Here is a 13,015-nt window from a genome sequence, read left to right as displayed (position 1 = left end):
TATGCTCAACCTCCGCAAAATACAGAAGCCTTCACTTCCAAGTGTCGGTAACTTTTAGCTGAAAAGAAGCTCAAGAAAATTCACTTTTTTCAAGATCATCAAAAGAAATAAAATCATGAGGATTCTTTGGATTACTTCAGAATCTTGAAAGGCTGCGAAATGTTAATAATTTATTCCCAAAGAATTGTAAAGCAGTAAGAATTTCAGATGAATCGAGACGAATGAAATAAACAATAATTTACGTTGGTTTGAATACTGACTGTAATGCCGGTTCGTGTCACCCAAGGCCTCTCAAATGTAAAAATCAACGACTGAATATCGTATCAAAAATTAGTACTTGGGAATTTGGGAAGTTTTTTAATATTTGAAGTTATAAAAATTGCAAAATATTGGAGAGAGAGAGAGAGAGAGAGAGAGAGAGAGAGAGAGAGAGAGAGAGAGAGAGAGAGAGAGAGAGAGAGTGTCTTGGCATCAAATGGTAATAGAAAAACGTAGACCCACCTCATGAATATAACAAAACGAAGCAAAATGAACTGCAGTAAATAAAAATTCACACTGCGTAAAGCGTTGGGATTTGAAGGCATTTGAGAGAGTAAATAATGTTCGACGTTAATAATTTTTTACTTTCGCTTAATGGAGGTACACCCACGGGGTTTTTCCCTTTTTTTTTCTTTTTCTTTTTACTTTCCTTTCATCCTTTCCACAGGTACGTAATTTTTTCATATAAACGAGGAAAACGATCTGAAATTTTTAGCCAACCGAGATATTCATTTATATTAAATCTTGTCATTATGAAATACTAGTGTACCCGAGCCGTCAAAAATGACGTCTAGATATTTAGAAAGATATGCACGCACACGCACTCACAGAGATTCAAGCCTTCCAATCTCCTCCCCCTTCCTAACTACAACCAGCTGGTTCGGCCAATTGTGAAGTGTGATTTCCGAGTGTAACTCTCGGGGTAACCCCCTCTCACCGGGGTTAGACTACTCCCCCTCCCCCATATGTGTGACAGAAAAGAAATAATACACGTGCTATTTATTACATAGGGAAGAGGGCACTCGATAGAGTACCTACCTTTGCGTATATCATGCTGTATATTTCAAGATAGGCAATTGAATTCTGCACATTTTGGCATTAGTTTCGTGCAAATCGGATAAAAATTTACCACAATATGGCTAAAAGAAGTTTTTGACCTTTTTGTGACCTGCACCTTAACCTTTGACTCACTCACTTCCAAAATCAAACCAAGTTGTCCTTGGATCACGGCCAATCATCCCACCAAATTTCATGAGATAAGGTCAAATAGTTTTTGAGTTATGCTAATCACAGACAGACATACAAACAAATAAAGACACAAACAAGGGTAATAAATCACTATATCAGGTTGTATATAACAAGATATGCAATTGAATTATGCACAGTTTATCACTGTTTTCAAGCAAATCAGATAAAATTTGGCCCCGATATGGCAAAAAGACGTTTTGGACCTTGACGTAACCTTGGCCTTGACTTTTGACCCAATCACTCCCAAAATATAATCAAATTGTCCTTGGATCATGGCCAAATATCTCACCCACTAGTTTCATGCAAATCAGATAAAAATTGATTACGATATAACAAAAAGACGTTTTTGACCTTTTCTGTTGTTTGGCCTTGACCTTTGACCCGATTGATTAAAAATATTATGAAATTGTCCTTGAATCGTGGCCAATCATCCCACCAAATTTCACGAGGGTCGGTCAAATAGTTTTTGAGTTATGCTAATCACAAACACACAGACAGACAACGCCTATCAAAACATAACCTTTGCCGCAACGATGATGATGATGATAATCGTAAACAAAATAATGAAGAAAACTTTATGGATTTATATTTATAGGGATATACAATATAATGCAATCTCTCTCTCTCTCTCTCTCTCTCTCTCTCTCTCTCTCTCTCTCTCTCTCTTTCTCGTAATATGCAACGTGTTCCAGTCATGTTTTCCAGTTATTCTTAACGAGGGACTGATTCAGTAAACCGGAAGCAACAACACTTCATCACTATTTAGCTGTCATCTCGTCATATTTTTCAAGAAATGTTTTTCGCTCTATAAAGGATTAAGCGAAATACCATGACGACGCAATGAAATGTAGAGCTTTTTTAGGCGATTCTGTAATTGATAATATCCTTTTAATCATACATTGAGTTGATGAATTTTTGGAGTCCGAAGTATTTGTTGTAAAATTTCATTTTGACTCTAAGTTGACTTAAACTACAAATAGGAATAAGTTTTGTACCATTTGGCGTGTTTTTAATTACTCAATAAAAAATAAAACTTCAGATTACACTGTTATATCTAGGCAAATTATTATATAACAGTTGTTCCGAAAATGACTATTTATTATATCATGTGAACACAGAGAGAAATATAAAAGACCACGTCAAATTTAGAATGTAAAGAACTGGAATAACATGAAAGCGTGTCCTTAAACTTCACCGGCAATTCTTGAAGGTTTTCAGAAGTAAAAGTAGTAGAATTGGGTAACGCAATGAATGACTGTTTTGTCTCAAGTACGGGACGGAGACAACAGAAAACTATTCCCTGGCAAAAGACGTCTAAAGGAAAGGAAAGCAATAAAAACAAGGGAGAAGCGAAATGCGACCGAGGCTTGTACAGAAATGGAACAGTTGTTGTTGAGAGGAGCCCTGACGCCTGCATTACTCAAGCTAAGATCCATAAAACAGCGCTGAGAAGAAACTTTTGTATCGAAAGGGGAAGGGCGAAGGGCCGATGGACGGTTGGGGATGGAGGGGAGGGGAGGCAGTGAGTGGACAGCGTGAAAAATAAAGAAACTTTGTTGAACAACATTCGAACGATGAAAAGAAGTCAAGTACTTTAGAGACATTCGTAAACTGGAATGTTTTAGGTGAATAATTGCAACTGAGAAAATAATGCTCAAATTTATCTCTTAAATAAAATAGCTCACTAGATAAGTGGAGAGCGAACAAGGCATTTTATAAGGGAAGCGAATAACCAATTACTACTGGAAACAAAGGAAAGAATAAGAAATGATTTCGAATTATAAAGTGATGCTTGATGTTAAACATTTGTAGAAATACAATATAATGAAGTAAATAGCTGCTAGTAATTAAATCCCGAAGCTATAAAACTAATTCAGCTGCATATAATTTCCTTAACAGTTACAATTTAAACGGCGTCAACAATAACATGGACCATCCTTCATTTGTAGTATGCTTTATCCGCGACAATTTATATATTTGCATTCAGTATTATCCTGGTCGATTAATTGAAGTTGTTTTGGCATATCCCTTGTGCTGTGTTGCGTTGAATTTTCGATGATAAGTAAAAGAACATTTTGGACCATAATAAAAAAAAGTGCGTTGGAGTCTCATTGTCTGAGCGCTTGGTCTTGCTTCAAGTACTGTATATATACTGTAATCGTGTGTGTGTGTTTTTTTTTCTATTGCATTCTGTGGTCGTAAATGTCGTTATGTTTTACTGATTAGGGCGTTCGGCGTCAATGTCCTTCGATGTCAGGATGCCAGAAAACCCAAAATCAATCAAACAATATTGATTAGAGCGTGAGCTACTTTGAAGATGATATGCAATGTTGTTGTGTAAAGATCTGCCTATTGAATTGCAGATAGGTTCTGCGTGCCCACACACGTGGTGACATAATAGGGATGGATAAAAGTCTCCAAACGGATCAAGGATAGTGATATTTATCAGAAATTTTGCAAGCTGTAACAATTAGTAAAAAGAAAAAAAAATGTCCCCAATCCCAAAATCCTCAAACAAAGAAATTTTACTTTTCAAATAAATTAGTGAGAAAAGTCAAGACAGAAGAAGAAGTTATTGATATTATATATATATATATATATATATATATATATATATATATATATATATATATATATATATATATATATATATATATATATATATATTTGTTTTTTATTTATTCTGGAGAATATTTTAGATTTGAATTCGAATGAATCTTCTTAAAAAGTATGACTTATCATGCATAGCATAATATTATTATTATAATAACTTGCTAAGCTACAACCCTTGTTGAAAATCAAGATGCTATAAACCCAAGAGCTCCAACAGGGAAAATGGCCCAGTGTGGAAAGGAAATAAATAAACAGCAAGCGAAGTAATTAACAATTAGAATTGAATATTTTAAGAATAGTAACAACATTAGAATAAATCTTTCGTATTTAACTATGATTTGTTTTCCCTTCTCAAAAAGATCTTTAATTGCTCTTCTCGAAAACGTTGTATCAATATTTTTGTCTTTTTACCTATAGCTCGAACCTTAGGTTTACAGTAAGGATGCCTCCCTTTGTATATCTAAATTTTTCTAAATATATTAATCTCCGTTCCATCTGTTTGTCTATGTCTCTGTGTGTCTGCCTGTTTGCCTCTATGTCTCCATAGGTGTGTCTGTCACGCTTGCCTTAACATTACAGCTCCCCAAAATTAATGGAAAGGATGTGTATTTATCTAGTTTGCTTTTTCAGTGCAAAAATTTTAATACTTTAAACTCATTGCTATTCATAAAGATCATAAAATGAGCATAATGCTCTTCTGATTTCATTGGCTAAATATAAATCGTATAAACCTTCCCCGATGTCTCAAATTCAAGTAAGGGTTTTAGGTGTGGTGTAATTTGTATGTATAGTTAAATGACTGTACAATTGGCAGCATCGCTTAAGGCTTTGAAAATTTATTTTGAAAAGAAAAGGAAAATACTTTGTCATTTGTATGGATTCTAATCGGACTGTATTGTGTCCGTTCAAGATCTTTAGTAGTTTCCACTCTTTAATCAAAAAAAGTTCAAAAGCTGTAATTTCTCATTTCTTGTCATCACAAACCTGTTCATTCCAACGGGGTTCCCTCCCTTGTGGGAACTCTTATTAATGAGTTTGAGGACAGGGGAGCGAATAAAGCTACCTCAGATTATTTCTATTCGCTGAAAAGCCTTCCCTACTCAGATATGAAAAGACCAAATTGGTTTAACATTCTATGAAAATAGCAAGAGACGTCGTTTTCCCACCTCCCCCTCTAGCGGATTATAGGAACAAACAAAAAAGTATCAAGGATAATATTAGCCCCAGTCTGACAAGTTTCAATAAGAACATTATAGTTTGCATTATGTCAGTTATACTGATGATCGGACGTATTTAAGGGAAGTGTCGTCGGTGTACCTCACGCTGTGGGTTTTAGGCATTATTTAAGGGTCCTTGCAGTATCCCTCGCTGTTTAGCCTTTTACTTTACCTGTTGGCTAATTTAAATCTTTCCAGAAGTGGAGTGTTGACCTTTAAGATATCAGTCTCTCCCACCTGGAAACTATTTTGTTAGAACTTCTTTCGTTTTTAAAGATATGATTAAAGAAGATTGACGTTGGATTTGGAGTGCATAAGGATTTTTGTATTAGCAGAGGTGCACTTCCTTTAGCATCATGTCTTTACAGCAGAGTTGTATGGTATTCCTACTGCTATCTAAAGAATAATAATGATAGGAAAGGGTAACTTTACAATTTTTAGTGATGCAAAAAGTGACTTTCATGCATTTGCAGGTTTTGATTTTTGAACAATAATTAATTTTGAAAATATTAGGGTGGATTTATATTTTCAGGAATATAGATATAGAATTAATTCTTGTCCTCGGGAAAGGAAGAAGCAGACAGATTAGCAAAAGTAAGGACAGTTTAATTATTTCAAAGGATATATACTTTTTTTGTGTAATGATTGCACGCCTTATAAAAAAAAAAATCTATAAATCATATTTGGCAGCAACATTGGAATTCTGTGAATCAGAATAAAATAAGTGAGATCGCAAGTGTTATGTTTCCATAGGGGTATAACACCATGCCTAGAGGGTTGGAGACTACTCTTTGTACACTTCGCATCATGCGCACTCATCTAACACATGAGATTAAAGGTCGATCATGATTGGCAGAGGCAAGGGACAGGACAGTGTCCTAGAGACCGAACATATATAGGCTACATATGATCAGCGCCCAAGACCCATCTCCACGCACGGAAAGGGACAACTCAACACCAGGACAACTATAAATCTATAAAACACACACACACACACATATATATATATATATATATATATATATATATATATATGTGTGTGTGTGTGTGTGTGTGTATATATATACATACATATATATATATATATACTGTATATATATATATATATATATATATATATATGTATATATATATATATATGTATATATATATATATATATATATATATATATATATATATATATATATACTTGGTTTACTTGTCTCTTTTTAATGAATAATGGAATAACTTCATTATCCCAAACTCTTGGGTCATTTTTAAAGCACACCTGGCTTGACCGTTTTAATCTATGGTCGAGCCAAGAAAAGGGAAAAAAGGTCAGCTTACAAGTCATTCACCCGGATTTGAACGGTCTAAGAATATCATCCCTTAATTTGATACTCTCTTTACATTGTTGCCTTCACTATTTTTGTTTTCAACCACTTGGTGACTACAAAGTTGAAACTCTCTGACATAACAGAGCAAAATTGTTATAAAAAGATTATCACACTAACAGAAATAATTTTAATTTTGATATCAAATAAATTCATTTCTCAATTCTTATTGATTAATAAAAGACAGGATTCTTTACAAAGTATTTAATTAACTAAGTTTAATAAAGTATATTTACATTGATGATTGTATTGTTTTAGAATTTATTTAATTAATGGACAAAAATTTTGTACAACAAAGGTTCAGTTATCAAATGTGGTTATGGTGATTCTTCGTCAGATGAAGTTAGTTCTATCACAAAATATTCAATGAATTCGTTAAGGCAGATGTCATTTTTCATGTCTTCCTTTATAATGTTATCAGTATGTTTAATAGCCTTGGCCCTATTTTCCTTGCAGATATGAAACAAAGCCGTTTTTGATATGTTGGTTGTATCTGTGATACGTTTGATTGCTGGGTCAATTACATTATCCTTTTCCCATATTAAAAACTGATACACATCGTATGCCATTTTTCTTTCTTCTGGACACGAAGAATACGAGGCGGGGAACTCTCCATGGTGTTTACGGAAGACTATTGTGCGAGACAAAGAATGCCGAACTTAATCTTCAAGCATTTAACAGAATTTGACCAATACATACATATATATATATATATATATATATATATATATATATATATATATATATATATATATGTGTGTGTGTGTGTGTGTGTGTGTGTGTGTGTGTGTGTGTGTGTGTGTGTGTTTTATAGTTGTCCTGGTGTTGAGTTGTCCCGGTGTTGAGTTTTCCTGCACCCTCCACGCAAGATAAGGCCAGGCAATTTCCATTAATAACTCAGCAGGTAAACCCATAGACCCCCCCCCAAACTCTCCATCCTAAGCTTAAAAGGACGGCGAGGTTAAAAACAATATTAGTAACCATCAGGCTTGAGCAGGGCTTGAACGTCCAGCAGATTGCGATATAGAGACCAGGGTTAAAAGAATACCGGGTTAGACCGTCTCTGAGTTACTGCGCACCTTCGTGACGTCAATGGTAAGTGACTGTAGAAGAAAACGAGGAAAACAAGTTTTAGGGTCATTATAGTAGGTATTTCCCCCATAGCACACTTTTCTTTCTTTCGTGACCGAGGAAGATAACTTTTACCTTAATCTTCAGGTACTATATTATTTGAAGACCAGAATTTTAGTTTTTTCTTTGTTTTTATTTATTTTTTGGTTAAGGAGATGAGAGAATTCTGTTTAAAATTTATACTTTTTAAATGAAAATACGAAAAAAAAAATCAAGCTTTTATGTGGAAATTTACTATTTCTCTATTTTTCCATATTTTAGCTTTTGACTTCTCTCGCAGGAGATTTTTCTGTTCAAGTTTCTTATCTTAAAAAACATGCGACACTGTACAAATAGGGAAACAACTTTTGGTAGATTTACAAAAGGAATCATATCAGAAATAAGAGAGAGAGAGAGAGAGAGAGAGAGAGAGAGAGAGAGAGAGAGAGAGAGAGAGAGATTTTACATTTTGGTCTTCCTTTCTCCTTTGACTTGATCTGCAGCCGTACACGGAGCAAGTAGCCATGACTCCTCAGGACCCAGAGGATTAACGAGGATTTATCTAGAGATTAACCAGGTGGATGAAGACCGCATGGTTAAGAGAGCTTGAGTTCTTGTTGTTCTCCCGAGTAGAGTCAAATACAGACTGATGACATTTCTTAATCTGAACCCTAACCAATGCAGCCGCTCAGCGACATGCGCGAGATTCTTATTTTGGTCAGAAGTTTGATGCCAATGGCATTTTAAGCTCTATATCAGAAGCTGGCCATCGTTACGGCTTTAAATATCTTATATATCACATCTTTATTCCTAATTGATTGAAATATTCTATTCAATTAATACTTTTTCATAGGTTTTACAGCAATCAGCATCAATGGCTATTGAAGCTATGATACCAGATAGTTCCCAGTCATTGTATTAATTGTACCATCTTGCGTCCCAACCTCCTTCACCTGTTCCTAGCACATCTGCGAGTTATCCCCGACCCGTCTCACCCGGGTGCTGAATAGCCTCCTAGGTCATATCCAATTTCAGTATACCAAATTCATATCCGCCGTACTCATTGCATATTTTTTAGAAAGCAGACTAGTGCACCAGCGTGTGCTTATCATTACACAGGGGCGTAGGAGCGTTTTCCTGTTTTGGGGGGGCTAAAGTTCGAAATGACACTGAAGGCGGAGCCGAAGGCGCGAAGGCATTGGGGGGGAGGAGGGTCTGGGGGGTCCCCCCCCCAGAAAAATGTTATGAGGAAACACCTTCAGATGCGATTTCCTGGCATCTGACAGCATATTGTATCGAAAACAAAATCATATTTTTGGAAAATTTTCATGTAACCAATTCCAATTTTTACACAATAACAATCATAAAATACCAATAGGCCTATATATATATATATATATATATATATATATATATATGCTACATATATATATATATATATATATATATATATATATATATATATGTATGTATATAATGATTGTGAGTAAGCAAAATTATGAACAAGCATATTTCTAATATAAACATACATATTTGAAAGTCATGCCTGAGACCAGAAAATATACATATTAAAAGTGTATGAATAATGTATAATTAATACTTCATAAGCTCTGATATTATATAAAAGTATACATATTTAAAAAGAATTATGAAGAAAATATATATATATATATATATATATATATATATATATATATATATATATATATATATATATATACAGTATATTAATCACTAAAAGCCTCTCATTCTAAAGGACGAAGCAATATGAAACTATCGCTCAATTCAGAAGAGAATTACTCACTCGACCGGACGAAATAATATGAGAATATCGCTCAATTCAGAGGAAGAACAGAGAGGGTTCCCAGTCCGAGTGCTTTTAAAGTAACATCATCATCATCATCATCATCACCATATTCATCATCATCATCATCACCATAATAATAATAATAATAATAATAATAATAATAATAATAATAATAATAATAATAATAATAATGTCACTTCTAGGACTGAAGTGCGCGTAGGCCTACGTATGCAGCCGTTTCCAGTGCACTGCAGGATAAAGACCTCAGACATGAAATGCCTGGGCTTTGGCCAGCTTTAATCACCAGCCTGGCCAAAGGCAAATTGTTGATGGTGGGAGACTTTGGTCTGATTGCTCACAGCAAACCAACCTAGTATGGGTGGTCATGTCTAGTATAGCTTTGCTGATCATGGCGATACACAAACCCTTTCACCACTTTAAGGTATCTCTGAATTTTGGAAAAATTTCAAAGAGAGAGAGAGAGAGAGAGAGAGAGAGAGAGAGAGAGAGAGAGATTATAAATCCTCATATATGGCCAAGGCATATAAGTAGAATGTCAGACAATAGAAGGATGTTAAGAACAACAGAATGGGTTCCTGGAGATTGCAAAAGAAGCTGGCGGGAGTGGAAGGACATGTCTGAGGCCTTTGTTCCGCAGTGGACTCTCAACGGCTGATGATGATGATGTCATAGGCCTAGATTTTTCTTCCAGGTAAGAGAGTTTATTGAACGATTTAAAACTAATTTTCGTAAATTTGAATGATTTAAATAAATAGTGTTTTGCAATAGGACTAATTTCAGAGTGTTTTGCGGGTTCTTAAAAACGCTATAAAGCTGTTCATTTATTTAAGCCTATTTCTTTCTTTCTCGGCATTATATATATATATATATATATATATATATATATATATATATATATATATATATATATCTATATATATGTATATAGCCTAAAATATAGCGTAAGAATCACAGGAAACATGATGTTCAAACGCAAAAGAACCACAGGCTCTTGCATTCGGCAGCCCTGTACTAATGGAAGGAGGTTTCTATACATTTTATAGGTACAGTAAACGTACAAAACCTACACTGTCCTACAGAGAAGACACTTACAGAACAATGACGCTCCCATACCAGCTACCTGCGCTGTTATCAGATGTTTCGTGAGTGGAGATCAAGCCCTCTTTAAACACCTACTAGAAAGTCATTTCTAATGAATGAAATCTCTCTCTCTCTCTCTCTCTCTCTCTCTCTCTCTCTCTCTCTCTCTCTATATATATATATATATATATATATATATATATATATGACTGCAGTGTATGACTGCGTTTCTCTCTCTTTTGACATACTGTATTGAATCAATTTCTGATTTATCATTGGTATATCATACAGGAGACTGCTCTCTCTCTCTCTCTCTCTCTCTCTCTCTCTCTCTCTCTCTCTCTCTCTCTCTGTTCCCAAACTATGTTATAGAGTCCCACAGTAAAGTCAAAAGATTAATACTATAAACCATAAAACAAGAGAAATAACATAGAATAGTGTGTCCGAGTGTACCCTCAAGCAAAAGAACTCTAATCCAAGACTGTGGAAGACCATGGTACAGAGGTTATGGCCCTACCCAAGACTAGAGAGCAATGGTTTGATTTTGGAGTGTCCTTCTCCTAGAAGAGCTGCTTACCGTAGCTAAAGAGTCTCTTCTACCCTTAAGTCTCAAACCTGTATTAATGCTTTGACTGGTACTGACATTACAACGGCTCTTTGCATTCTTTGATTAAATTGAAAAAGAGAGGCTCTGATAGCTATTGGCAGTGATACGCACATGTAAAGCCTGCCTGACACTTGCGCGCATTTTTGCCACGCACTGGCACGCATTGATGCGTGCCAGTGCGTGCCACAAAGTAGCACGCACTGGGTTTTTTTCCGCACTGTTCACGGCCAGTTCACGACACGTTCACGCACAAGTTCACGCGACGTTCACGCCATGGCACGAATTGGCACGCCTAGTTCACGAGAAGTTCACGACACGTTCACTCATCTTTCCGCATCGTTCACGCATCGTTCACGCCAGTTCACGAATTGGCCACTCCATATAAAAACGGGGCTTCTCCAACCCGAGGACATTCTTGGATTGGCTTCGGAAGAGACAACAATGCTTTCTGTCAGAGACACCATTGCATTCAGGAGAAGATACCTATACCTGGCAGCTGCTGTAGCATTTGTTGGAGTGCATCAGAAAAGGCTGGCAAAGGAAAAAGAGAAACAAAAATACAAGAAAGCATTTGATTTACATATAAATAGCAGACATAAAATATGTACAAGAGTTAAGAAAGCATTTTATTTTAACATTAAAAGCAGCAAACATGAAAAGTTTTTAGGCTGTCGATTTTAAGGTAATAGAGAAAAAAGTGTGGTGAAATAAGAAATCATTTTATTTTTACATTAAAACAGCAAACAGAAAAAATTTGTTTTGCTCTTCATTTTAAGGTAATAAAGAAGAATAAGTATGTTGATGAAATAAAACATCATTTCTTGGGTTTATTTTTCAGTTCATTTTTATTTAAAACAAAAGTTTTGGCTCTTGATTGGTAATAGAGGAAAATAAGTGTGTGCATGAAATAAGACATCATTTTATTTTTACATTCAAACAGCAAATATAAACAATTATTAGGTTTATATTTTTCTTTCCTTTTCATTAATTTTTTCGTTTCCTTTTTGTCTCTTCATTATAAAGTTATAGAAATAGTTTGAAATAAGATATCATTTTTTTCACATTAAAACAGCAAATATAAAAATTTATTAGGTTTATTTTTCTTTCCTTTTCATTAATTTTTTCGTTTCCTTTTTGTTTCTCTTCATTATAAAGTTATAGAAATAGTTTGAAATAAGATATCATTTTTTTTCACATTAAAACAGCAAATATAAAAATTTATTAGGTTTATTTTTCTTTCCTTTTTATTAATTTTTTCGTTTCCTTTTTGTTTCTCTTCATTATAAAGTTATAGAAATAGTTTGAAATAAGATATCATTTTTTTTTTTCACATTAAAACAGCAAATATAAAAATTTATTAGGTTTATTTTTCTTTCCTTTTCATTAATTTTTTCGTTTCCTTTTTGTTTCTCTTCATTATAAAGTTCACGCCACTTCCCGCATCGTTCACTCCAGTTCACGCCAGTTCCCGCACTGTTCACTCTAGTTCACTCCAGTTCACTCCAGTTGGCGCATCGTTCACGACTATTTCACGACTATTTTGTGCGTGCCAATGCCTGCCACAAACTTTAAACATTTCAAAGTTCTGGGCACGCATGGCACGCATTGGTACGCTCTGGCACGCGAGTTCCCGCACTGTTCACGACATTTTCACGGCTCGTTCACGCGAGTTCGCGCATCAATGCGTGCCCGTGCGTGCCACGAATGCGTGCAAGTGTCAGGTACCCTTTAGCAAGTAATAATAATAATAATAATAATGATAATAATAATAAAAATAATAATAATAATAATAACAATAATAATAATAATAAAGATGATGATGATAATAATAATGAAAATAATAATAATAATAATAATGATAATAATAATAATAATAATAATAATAATAATAATAATAGT

Source organism: Palaemon carinicauda, chromosome 1, assembly GCF_036898095.1.
Source record: "Palaemon carinicauda isolate YSFRI2023 chromosome 1, ASM3689809v2, whole genome shotgun sequence".
NCBI classification, from domain to species: Eukaryota; Metazoa; Arthropoda; class Malacostraca; order Decapoda; family Palaemonidae; genus Palaemon; species Palaemon carinicauda.
This window is presented reverse-complemented; position numbering follows the sequence as displayed.